Here is a 13,618-nt window from a genome sequence, read left to right as displayed (position 1 = left end):
CAAATAAGTACGGAACTAAAAAGCAGGAAGGCAAGAAAGCCCATTTCCATGTCAGATCTTTTCTGTTACCTGTCGATGGTCATTTACATGGGTCTTGTGAAGCTGAAAACCCTGAACTACTACTGGAAAACTGCTCCCCTCTATCAACTGCCTTTCCCCTCCACTGTCATGTCATGCATGGTGCTTAGCCCGGTGCGCAACATCCCAGCTTCCCACATCTGCCGGGCTAGGGTGAAGATCCAGCCAGGGTGGTTGGTGCCTGCCCTGCTCTCAAGATCTCCAGTACGCCTTCACGGTCCGGTCCATCCAGTGCCACCTCCACACACCAGCCCTCCGGTGGCAGCTCTCCGCACCAGGCTTCCTGTGCGTGTCCTCGGCCCAGTACCACCAGTGCCAGCACCACGCATCAGGCCTACAGTGCGTCCCGCCTGTCCAGCGCTGCCGGGGCCTTCCTCCTCTCCAGTGCTGCCGGAGTCTCCCGCCTGTCCGGCGCTGCTGCCGGAGTCTCCCGCCTGTCCGGCGCTGCTGCCGGAGTCTCCCGCCTGTCCGGCGCTGCTGCCGGAGTCTCCCGCCAGTCCGGCGCTGCTGCCGGAGTCTCCCGCCTGTCCGGCGCTGCTGCCGGAGTCTGAGGCGCCAGAGCCCCTGAGCCCAGAGGCGCCCCTCTGTCCCGAGCTGCCGCCCCTCTGTCCAGTGGGGTCATTAAGTAGGGTCGCCGTGGCTAGGAGGCCACGGAAGCGGATAAGGTGGGGGACTAAGACTACGGTGAGGTCGGGGCCACGTCCAGCACCAGAGCCGCCACCGCGGACAGATGCCCACCCAGACCCTCCCCAATAGGTTCAGGTTTTGCGGCCGGAGTCCGCACCTTGGGGTGATATGGTTCTCAATCAGAGGCAGGTGTTAGTCATTGTCTCTGATTGGGAACCATATTTGGGTAGCCAGGGTTTCACTGTGTGTTTGTGGGTGATTGTTCCTGTCTCTGTGTTTTGCACCAGATAGGACTGTTTTAGGTTTTCGCACGTTTATTGTTTTGTAGTGTTCGTGTTTATCTTTGTTTAATAAACATGAATCAATATAATCACGCTGCATTTTGGTCCGCCTCTACTTCACCTAAAGAAAACCGTTACAGAACTAGTGTAAATATCTAATACCCTGTATGAATATAACTAGTCTAGAGGAGGAATTTGTGATGTAACACATGTTTAATGGTTTACTACAAATAAAGTAACATAATATTGAGTATAATGGTTTATTGTGATGATTTGATGAAGAATAGAAAACCAAATAATAATAATAATAATAATATACAACTAGCACACCCACACATAGACGTATGTGAGAGGTGATAAGGTATTCTGAGGAATGTTCAGAGTGGTCCCTTTATGGATCATTTGTATGATAAGAGTTGTACAGGACTTGACTTACCCCTAACCAATAGAACTATAGAACTAAGCTTGGGAGATTTCCTTCACCCTGTTAATGCATTTAGAAATAAGCCCATACCCTGTTAAATAGAACCAATGAATGTTGAATATGATTTTCTGTTAACAAAACATTGTACTCCCGATGACGTTTTCGTTGATATCCCAAATGATGACGTTCTAAACCAATCTGTATGTAGGCAAAATGGAGACTGCATCTTTTCCCTCTCTATGCTGTCTCGGGTGCCAGACTTATTATGGACTGAGTGTGACATCTACTGGGGAATGAGAGTGCAACCCAGTTAATACATATTGATCCCTCCAAAGCATTACATACGAATCTTAAAATAATAGACATTTAATAAATATTGAAGCCGAAAGTGAATATCCAACAGAGATTAGTAATAGAAATATACTGTAATCCTTGCAATAGGGGAAAGCAGAACATTGTTTGAGACTGGTCCGTGTGTTTTAGGAGTAGTGATTGATTATCTTTTTTTTCTACTGGAAAGAGTAGAAGGGTTTTAGTTGGAGGAAACAGATTATGGAGACAAGTGAAAGTAACAAAGTGAATGTTAACAATCAGATAGCAATCCAATAATGTCATATTTTGGTAATTTGAAGGAGTAAAACAGAGAGATTGAGCATTGGGACTGATATTAAATTAGAGGCTGCTCACTCCTCAAGGCCTGATCCACTGCTCTCGTATTTAAGTCGTCTGTTGTTTGGATTAGAGAAAACCTTCCTGTGGAACAATAGATAGCCGACAGTTACACACTGGGGAAATTTGGGACAGTTTGTAGATAATTGTATGTCAATGCAACAGGTCAAAAGGATTAAGATTACAAGAGTTGTTTACTTTAGAAGGTGCCCAATTCAGCTATACACTGTTATCTGATATCTCTGCAGTATAAATGTGTCTGAAGTATAATTATGTATACGCATGTTTTTATTAAGACTTCCTGCCCAAGATGCAGTAAACCTGACTAATGATTAAGAATTTTTAGGACTGATTCAAATGTAGCATAGTGAAAACTAAATACATGTTTATTTTCTTTCTTCCAGGACTGATGGAATGACCAAGTTTTTTTTCATGTTCATAAATTATTCTGATTCTGGTGGTGTTACCATCCACTGTGAATTTGTTCGGTCTCTTTTACTGTGTTTTCTCTAACCCTAGAGTCTTACTGGGAGGAAGGTAGGAGGCGGGACTGAGAGAGGTAATGGCGGACTGAACAAAGTTATGTAGAGCACCTCAAGATAAAAACGTAATATTGAATATCGGCAAGTTAGAATAAATATTAGCACTACACAATCTGGTGGGTAATAACCTTCAATCTGGATGATAACACAAAACGAATCTAAAGACTAGAGACATTTATCGACAAATATTACGAAAACAAGCAACACACAAACGTGACGGAGAGTAAGACAGGGGAACCGATTTCTAAATGAAAACGTGACTCTTCTACAGACAATTTAATATTTTTACCACCGGGAATGGTAAAGGTCGAAACCGATCTGTTAAAGTCAATAAATGACAAACTGGGTATACTTGAATTAGTCAGTAAGGATATAAAAGAGTTGAAGGCAAGCCTCGAGATGAGTGATAAAAAGCTGCGACATTGGAGAAGGAAACACAGAAGCTAAAAGGGACAGTCAATAAGATTGAAACCGAAGTGAAAGACCTTAAAAAGGAGAACACCGTTCTGAGAGAAGCCTTACTTGACATACAGACTAGATCCACGAGAGAGAATCTTGTACTTACAGGTATCCAAGAGAAAGATGGAGAAGTTCCTGAATCTGTAGTTAGAGAGTTCCTCCTTACAGCGCTTCAGATTCCATGCGAAGCTATCAACAAAATCCAACTAGAATGTGTACACCACTTAGGACAGAGAGGGCAGAGGTATGAATGCCCAATCGTTGCCAAATCTGCTTCCTTTAAAGATAAAATAATTAAGAGCCTGGGTAAAAGACTTGCTGGGACCAAAATTGGCATGAATGATCAGTTCCCGAAGGAAATTGTAGAACGGCGAAAAGTTCTGTATCCAATTTTCAAAGAAAATAGATTAAAAGGGAAACGAGTATCTCTCGTCGTCAAACGATATATTGATAACCAGTTGTTTAGAGACACAGACTTCTCCATAGTTATTTTTAAAATTACAAAGTTCTCATAGATGAGGAAAATAATGAAACACAGTTTTAGCCCGGTTATGGATTGTAACAACACAATAAAAAATATAGCTTTTCTACATATCTTCAAATATAACTAATTGGAACACACAAGCACTTATTCAACATGGTGAAGATAAAAACTCAGTAAGCAGAAGGCACAGTATGTGTGGGTGGTGTGTTTTATTTATTTATTTTATTTGTTATGTTTGGGAAAGTGTGGCATTGAGTGAGAAATTAAATGGTTGCATATCCCAGAACCAATGTATTGCTGTGAGCGGGGGTGTGAGAGAGCTTTCAATGTTGTTCAGATGATGGATATACTTTTTATAAATAATTATATGTCTTATTTAATTTATTTATTGTCCTATCATGGGGAACTACATTTTAAAAAGAAATTATATCTAATTTAGTTATCTATGATCTTATATTGATGGAACGGTCCACAACCCTTTACCCTAGACACCCACCTGAATGACTCAGATACTAAGAAGAAGTCCCTAACTGTTTTATGGGCCTGCTGTAAGCAGTCTGTATGCAGCCAAAATGCGATCAGAGACCTAGAGCAGCACTGCCCCCTCAAGATTCTGAGCCTGCTTGGCAGGGTTGGTCCTGCAAAGCCAAAGCCCCCTAAAGGGAGAGCATACTATACAAGGGAATTCTCAAAGCTGCTAATTAGAACCTTGACGACCTTGTACCTAGCAAGTTGGGATTCCGGTGGGGTGCCCCCACCCAGGCAGTGGCAGTGCTGGCAACACTTGCTGCAGTAACCCATGGGGTGGGGGTCACACTCGGACATTCAGAGAGGGGGTATATTATTGTGGCCCTGGTGGCACAAAATCAAAAGTCTGACTGCATGGAGATGCTTGGGAACATTGGTCAATACGGGGGACTGTGTTGTGGGTGTTTCAGGGAAAAGGTGTACATTTGACCTGCATCATCTAGGATGTGACTGGTTCATAAAATCTCTCCATTTCTGCCCATTTTCTTTGCAAGGTCTTGCAGGCCTTCTCATACAGCTGCAACTGTAAATGTGTTTGTAAATCAAGACCTTTCTTGAGTTGGGCTCTTAGATGGTTTAACTGTTGAGAATGTGAGCCTATGGTTGTGTGGGGGGGAAAGGGTTGAGTGTGTATGAGTGTGTGGGTGTATGTGTGTATCCCACAACTGTTGCGAAGGAGTAAAATATGTTATCGACAGTAGAGGATGATTCACAACAACTGTTTGCTAATATAACAATTGCTTGTAATAATGTAATTTGATAACGCCTAGACTAGTGATAGGTACAATCCTTTTCATATATTGCCTACATTACTACAAATATTAGTAGCTAATTATGGAAAATAAGAAACAGGATTCTTAGAATATATATTTTATGGCTATATATAATACATATTGAGGTGAGGGTGATGGAAATGCATTTGGCAGTTGATCTACTTCTGTTCTGTAAATGGCAGTGTGTGCTCTTTTCGAAGGATGGATCCCAGTCTTTTTAGGGCTATGGGATACGGGGGGGTCGGGGGTGGTCTGCCGGGCATTGGGATGACAACCCAACTCAGGATGAGGAGGGCTTTTAGAGGGAGGAATAGTGGGGACCAATTGGAGGTTTACTTAGTAGCAATGCAAATGTCATGGTACAGCTATATAGACACTCAATCATCATGTTACTCTTTAATGGTACGTTTAGAAACATACGTTTTGATAAATAGAATTGAAAGCTGCCTCATTATGGTAAGTGGTGAAATAAGTAAGTATAGCCAGTTACAATTGTCATGGCCTAGCAGATAGTAAGAAAAGGCGATCAGTTGGCTAAAAGGGAAACCCATTCAACAATTTTAGATGAGGTCTTGTGGAAAAAGTACTGGGGGGTGAAATATATTTCTCCCATGGGAAAGAAATTCAAAAAGGTGATGGTTTTAATTAACAGTAATTTTGATCCAGATGTGCAAATTGTCCAAAAGGGTCATCAAGGTAGATGGATTATTTTAAATATGTTATTGGACAATAAACAGATATGGCTTATTAACGCCAGGAGGAAGAATGAGTGCCGTGAAGTAGGGATGTCAACCATGCTCGTAATTTATCAGGTTGATTGTGGTGGTCTGCACACTGTAAACTTTAGTAATTTAGACTAAGAATGCATTGAGATACCAATCTGTCATTACCACAAGTGATGAGGAAGGTGAGAGTCTTAAATTAAATTGTTAGAACAAATGTGAAGCACAAAGGACTGTCATTAGGGTTGAATAATATATCAATAATTAGGATTTGGAAAGGCAAGGCTTCTAGAGACAGAGCTGTGCCCTAAAAACTTGAGGAGAGACACTAGATTTTAGCTGGGGCTAACCTTGAAACAATCTCATTCTTAGCAAGGTTGGTGTGAAACTATTATAACATGTGTTCTATATCCCTTCCCTGTGAAATGTTATTAGCATGCTTTAAGGTGAAGTGCCTCTCTGGCTGATAAGATTTCAGCTACCTCATTTGCACTTACTGTATATAGACTTTGTTTTCTTTTTTTCTACTTTATTATTGACTGTATTTTTTTTGTTTATTCCATGTGTAACTCTGTGTTGTATATGTCGAACTGCTATGCTTTATCTGGGCCAGGTCACAGTTGCAAATGAGAACTTGTTCTCAACTAGCCTACCTGGTTAACTTTTCTAGCGCAGGCGTTCCGCTAGCGGAACCCCTAGTCAACATTCCGCTGAAAAGGCAGCGCGCGAAATTCAAAAATATTTTTTAGAAATGTGTAACTTTCACGCATTAACAAGTCCAATAGAGCAAATTAAAGATTAACAAAAAGTCAGTGTCTGATTTAAAAAATGCTTTACAGCGAAAGCACAACATATGATTATGTAAGATCACCGCCAAGTAAAAAAAACACAGCCATTTTTCCAGCCATTTTTCCAAATGAATCACTAACCTTTGATGATCTTCATCAGATGACACTCATAGGACATCATGTTACACAATACATGTATGTTTTGTTTGATAATGTGCATATTTATATCCAAAAATCTCAGTTTACATTGGCGCATTAAGTGCAGTAATGTTTTGATTCCAAAACATCTGGTGATTTAGCAGAAATACTCATAATAAACATTGATAAAAGATACAACTGTTATTCACAGAATTAAAGATAGACTTCTCCTTAATGCAACCTCTGTGTCAGATTTGAAAAAATCTTTACGGAAAAAGCATAATCTCAGAACGGAGCTCAGAGCCCAATCCAGCCAGAGAAATATCCGCCATTTTGGAGTCAATGGAAGTTAGAAATAACACTATAAATATTCACATACCTTTGATGATCTTCATCAGAAGGCACTCCCAGGAATCCCTCTTCCATAAAGTCCATCATTTTTGTCAAAATAGCCACTTGTTGTTAGTGTGTTCAGCCCAGTAATCCATCTTCATGAGACGTGAGCATCTCGTCCAGACAGAAACTCGAAAAGTTCCGTTACAGGTTGTAGAAACAAGTCAAACGATGTACGGAATCAACTGTTAGGATGTTTTTAACATAAAACAATCAATCATGTTCCAACCGGAGAATTCCTATGTCTGAAGAAAAGCCATGGAACGAGAGCTAACTCTGTCGGGAGCACGCGTCACGAGCTGGAGACACTCTGCCAGACCTCTGACTCAAACAGATGACTGTTGACATCTAGTGGAAGCCCTAGGAAGTGCAACTTGACTCCATAGATACTGTGTATTCGGTAGGCCAAGCTTTGAAAAACTACAAACCTCAGATTTCCCACTTCCTGTTTGGATTTTTCTCAGGTTTTTGCCTGCCATATGAGTTCTTTTATACTCACAGACATCATTCAAACAGTTTTAGAAACGACAGAGTGTTTTCTATCCAATACTAATAATAATATGCATACATTAGCATCTGGGACAGAGTAGGAGGCAGTTCACTCTGGGCATGCTATTCATCCTGTCATGCCCTGGTCTAAGTATTTTGTGTTTTTCTTTATTATTTTGATCAGGCCAGGGTGTGACATGGGTTTATTATGTGGTGTATTTAGTCTTGGTTTTTTTTGTAGGTATTGGGATTGTGGTATAGTGGGGTTTTCTAGAAAAGTCTACGGTTGCCTGAAGTGATTCTCAATCAGAGGCAGGTGTTTATCGTTGTCTCTGATTGGGAATCATATTTAGGCAGCCATATTCTTTCAGTGTTTTGAGGGTGATTGTTCCTGTCTTTGTGTTTGTGGCACCAGATAGGACTGTTTCGGTTTTTTCATGTTTCTTGTTTTGTAGATTGTTGTACTTTCATCTTTATTAAAGATGTACAAAACTAACGACGCTGCATTTTGGTCCGCCTCTCTTTCACCAGAAGAAAACCGTTACACATCCAAAAGTGAAAATGCTGCGCCTATCCCAAAAAGGTTAAAGGTGAAATAAAATAAATTTATTCTGACAATTCACATTTTAAAAATAAAGTAAAAATATAAAACAATAAAATACATATACAGTTGAAGTCAGAAGTTTACAAACACCTTAGCCAAATACATTTCAACTCAGTTTCACAATTCTTGACATTTAATCAGAGTAAAAAAGGGTAGGTTTTATTAGTCACAGTGGGTACAACATCTCCAATGCAGTTCCTTATAATCTCACTCACCGAGTCAGCGTAAACGTCGATGTTCTCAGAGGCTGACCGGAACATATCCCAGTCTGCGTGTTCAAAACCATCTTGAAGCATGGATTCCGATTGGTCAGACCAGCATTAAATGGTTCTAGTCACTGGTACATCCCGTTTGAGTTTCTGCCTATAAGACGGTAGGAGCAAGATGGTGTCTTGGTTGGATTTGCCAAAGGGAGGGCATCACGTAAGTTAGAGTAGCAGTGATCAAGTATATTACCTCCGTGAGTACTACAATCAATATGCTGATAAAATTTAGGTATCCTTGTTCTCATATTTGCTTTGTTAAAATCCCCAGCTACAATAAATGCAGCCTTAGGATATATGGTTTCTAGTTTACATAGAGTCCAGTGAAGTTGCGGGAAGTTGCCATCGTGGTGTCTGCTTGAGGAGGAATGTACATAGCTGTGATGATAACTGACGAGAATTCTCTTCGGAGGTAATATGGCCAGAATTTGATTGTAAGGAATTCTAGGTCGGGTGAGCAGAAGGACTTGAGCTCCTGTATGTTGTTATGATTACACCATGAGTCGTTAATCATGAAGCATAGACACCCGCCCTTCCTCTTCCCAGAGAAAAAGGCCGGGGGCGTATCTCTTAGCAAGATGGCGCTTACAGAGATGGTCGCCTCGCTTCGAGTCCTTAGGAAACTATGCAGTATTTTGTTTTTTAATGTATTATTTCTTACATTGTTACCCCCAGGAAATCTTAAGTCTTATTACATACAGCCGGGAAGAACTATTGGATATAAGAGTGACGTTAACTTACCAACATTACGACCAGGAATACGACTTTCCCAAAGCGGATCCTCTGTTTGGACCACCACCCAGGACAATGGATCTAATCCTAAAAGTCGATCCAAAACAACGGCGCCGCAATAGGGGCACACGGAGTGGCCTCCTCGTCAGGCTCCGTAGACGTGCACATCGCCCACCACTCACGAGTTTACTACTCGCCAATGTCCAGTCTCTTGACAACAAGGTAGATGAAATACGAGCAAGGGTTGCCTTCCAGAGAGACATCAGAGATTGTAACATCCTCTGTTTCACTGAAACATGGCTCACTCGGCATATGTTGTCAGAATCGGTTCAGCCACTGGGCTTCCCTATGCATCGTGCCGACCAGAGTAACTGAGGTCCTGAGCGCCTGAGGTCCTGAGCGCTTTGGAGCGCTCTAACATTGCTCCGTTCATCTTTCCCTCGATCCTGAGTAGTCCCCCAAACCTGCCCCTGAAAAACATTGCCACAGCATGAAGCAGGAATGGCTTCCGCCTTTCCACTCTACCGTCTGATTGGTGGAGTGCTGTAGAGATGGTTGTCCTTCTGGAAGGTTCTCCCATCTCCACAGAGAAACTCTGGAGCTCTGTCAGAGTGATTATCTGGTTTTGGTCACATCCCTGACTCAGGCCCTTCTCCCCCGATTACTCAGTTTGGCCGGGCGGCAAGCTCTCAGAATTGTCTTGGAGGTTCCCAATTTCTTCCATTTAAGAATGATGGAGGCCACTGTGTTCTTGGGGACCTTCAATGCTGCAGACATTTTTTGGTACCCTTCCCCATATCTGTGCCTCGACACAATCCTGTCTCAGAGCTCAATGGACAATTCCTTCAACCTCATGGCTTGGTTTTTGCTCTGACATGCACTGTTAACTGTGGGACCTTATATAGACAGGTGTGTGCCTTTCCAAATTATGTCCAATCAATTTAATTTACCACAGGTGGACTCCAATCAAGTTGTAGAAACATCTCAAGGATGCACCGGAGCTGAATTTTGTCTTATAGCAAAGGCCCTGAAGACTTATGTAAATGTATTTCCGTTTAAAAAAATAATAATTTTCGAACATGTCTAAAAACCTGTTTTCGCTTTGTCATTATGGGGTATTGTGTGTAGATTGATGAGGAAAATGTTTTATTTAATACATTTTAGAATAAGGCTGTAACTTGAAATAAAGAAAGCTACGCAAAATAAAATCCACCCATGTCAAACAGAAAATATCGATCTTAAGGAAAATTCTCCGATAGCTGCTGTATCCATTTTTGGGGTGACAATGCTTTGTCGAATAAACCTGGGTCAATGTAAACCTGCTTACTGTGTCCCATCCAGACCAAGAGAGATCACACCTGCTGAAAGACATCTTCCTCCATAGCGCCAAGCCATTGAAGGCAGTCGATTGTTGAATTTTTTATTTCACCTTTATTTAACCAGGTATGCCAGTTGAGAACAAGTTCTCATTTACAACTGCGACCTGGCAAAGATAAAGCAAAGCAGTGCAACAAAAAAACAACACAGATTTACACACGGGATAATAAAAACATAGTCAATAACACAATATAAAATTTGTATACGGTGTGTGCAAATTAAGTAAGGAGGTAAGGCAATAAAAGGCCAATAGTGGCGAAGTAATTACAATTTAGCAATTTACACTGGAGTGATATATGTGCAGATGAGAATGTGGAAGTAGAAATACTGGTGTGCAAAAGAGCAGAAAAAACAAATATGGGGATGAGGTAGGTAGTACGTTGGATGGGATATTTACAGATTGGCTGTGTGCAGCGATCGGTAAGCTGCTCTGACAGCCGATGCTTGAAGTTAGAAGTCTCCAACTTCAGTGATTTTTGCAATTCGTTCCAGTCATTGGCAGCAGAGAATTGGAAGGAAAGGTGGCCAAAAGAGGTGTTCGCTTTGGGGATGACCAGTGAACTATCCCTTCTGGAGCGTGTGCTGTGGGTGGGTGTTGCTATGGTGACCAATGAGCAGAGATGAGACTGAGCTTTAGCTAGCAAAGAGTTATAGATGACCTGGAGCCAGTGGGTTTGGCAGCGAATTCGTAGCGAGGACCAGCCAACGAGAGCATACAGATCGCAATGGTGGGTAGTATATGGGGCTTTGGTTACAAAACGGATGACACTGTGATAGACTGCATCCAATTTGATGAGTAGAGTGCTGGAGGCTATTTTGTAAATGACATCGCCGAAGTCAAGGATCAGCAGGATAGTCAGTTTAACAAGGGTATGTTTAGCAGCATGAGTGAAGCAGGCTTTGTTGCAAAATAGGAAGCCGAGTCTAGATTTAATTTTGGATTGGAGAAGCTTAATATGAGTCTGGAAGGAGCATTTACAGTCTATCCAGACACCAAGGTATTTATAGTTGTCCACATATTCTAAGTCAGGACAGTCCAGAGTAGTGATGCTAGGTGGGCGGGCGTGTGAGGGCAGCGATCGGTTGAAGAGCATGCATTTAGTTTTACTATAATTTAAGAGCAGTTGGAGGCCACGAAAGGAGTGTTGTATGGCATCGAAGCTCTTTTGGAGGTTTGTTAACATAGTGTTTAAAGAAGGGCCAGATGTAGAGATGGATCAAAGACCTCTGCGTAGAGGTGGATCAAAGAATCACCTGCAGCAAGAGCGACATCATTGATATATACAGAGAAAAGAGTCGGCCCGAGAATCAGGGCAAAGGTGGAGAAGAACATCCAGGAGACCTGCCTGATGAAGGGAGATGATAATGAAGGATGAAAGAGGTGATGAAAAACCGAAGAGAAGAGGCAGGGTTTTATCTGTTTCAAAAAGGGGCTTAGGTGGTGGGCATGGCAGGGGACGTGGAAATGAGCGTGGTCGGCCTGTCGGAGTGTCTACATTTGAGAGAACATTTTAGATGCCCCCAATTTCCTGAAGACATTTTTTTTGTCCTCTGTTGCAACTATCACCACCGAGTTCCAAACTGCCTCTGGAAACAACATCAGCACAAGAACTGTTCGTCGGAAGCTTCAGGAAATGGGTTTCTATGGCCGAGCAGCCACACACAAGCCTAAGATCATCATGCGCAATGTCAAGCGTCGGCTGGAGTGGTGTAAAGCTCACCACCATTTGACTCTAGAGCAGTGGAAACATGCTTCACCATCCAACGGACGAATCTGGGTTTTGCTGAACTCCACAGAGCCCTGACCTCCACATCATCCAACACCTTTGGAATGAATTGGAACACGAGCCAAGGCTAATCGCCCAACATCAGTGCCCGACCTCACTAAGCTTGTGGCTGAATGGAAGCAAGTGCCCACAGCAATGTTCCAACATCTAGTGGAAAGCCTTCCCAGAAGAGTGGAAAGTGTTATGGCAGCAAAAGGGGGACCAACTCCATATTAATGCACATGATTTTGGAATAAAATGATCGATGAGCAGGTGTTCACATACACTACATGACCAAAAGTATATACATTGCCTTCATAAAGTATTCACTTCCTTTGACTTTTTCCACAATTTGTTGGTTTACAGCCTGAATTTAAAATGGATTAAATTGACATTTTTTGTCACTGACCTAGACAAATCAAAAACGAATTGTATTAGTCGCATGCGCCGAATACAACAGGTACAACCATATACAACCTTGCAGTGAAATGCCTACTTATGAGCCCCAAACCAACAATGCTGTTAAAAAAACGAATTCAGATGAGAATAAGAGATAAATGTAACAAGTAATTAAAGAGCAGCAGTGAAATAACAATAGCGAAACTGTATACAGGGGGGTAGTGATACAGAGTCAATGTGCGGGGGCACCGGTTATTTGAGGAAGTATTTACATGTACTGTAGGTAGAGTTATTAAAGTGACTATGCACAGATGACCACAGAGAGTAGCAGTGGTGTAATGAGGAGTGAGTGTGGGGGGTGGGGGGGACTGCAAATAGTCTGGGTAGCCATTTGACTAGATGATCAGGAGTCTTTTGGATTGGGGGTAGAAGCTGTTTAAGAAGCCTCTTGGACCTAGACAATGCGCTCTGGTACAGCTTGCTGTGCGGTATCAGAGCGAACAGTCTATGACTAGGGTGGCTGGAGTCGGGGAGAGGTTGAATATGTCAGTGAAGACACTTTCCAGTTGGTCAGCGCATTCTCACAGTACACGTCCTGGTAATCCATCTGGCCCTGTGGTCTTGTGAATGTTGACCTGTTTAAAGGTCTTACATCGGCACAATACCTCATCATGTCCGAGTGGAATTATGTTTTTCTAAATTAATAAAAATTGAAATGCTGAAATGTCTTGAGTCAAAAAGTGTTCAACCCCTTTGTTATGGCAAGCCTAAACATGTTCAAGAGTAAATATGTTCTTAACAAGTCACATAATCGGTTGCATGGGCTCACTGTGTGCAATAATAGTGTTTAACATGATTTTTGAATGACTACTTCATTTCTGTACCCCACACAAACAATTATCCCTCAGTCGAGCAGTAAATTTCAATACAGACAGATTCAATCACAAAGACCAGGGAGATTGTCCATAGCCTTGCAAAGAAGGGCACCTATTGCTAGATGGGCAAAGATATTAAAAGCTGACATTTAATATCCCTTTGAGCCTTGTCAAGTTATTAATTACACTTTGGATGGTGTATCAATA

The sequence above is a fragment of the Oncorhynchus kisutch genome, linkage group LG5 (assembly GCF_002021735.2).
Source record: "Oncorhynchus kisutch isolate 150728-3 linkage group LG5, Okis_V2, whole genome shotgun sequence".
In the NCBI taxonomy this organism is placed as follows: domain Eukaryota; kingdom Metazoa; phylum Chordata; class Actinopteri; order Salmoniformes; family Salmonidae; genus Oncorhynchus; species Oncorhynchus kisutch.
Note: the sequence above shows the minus strand (reverse complement) of the source record.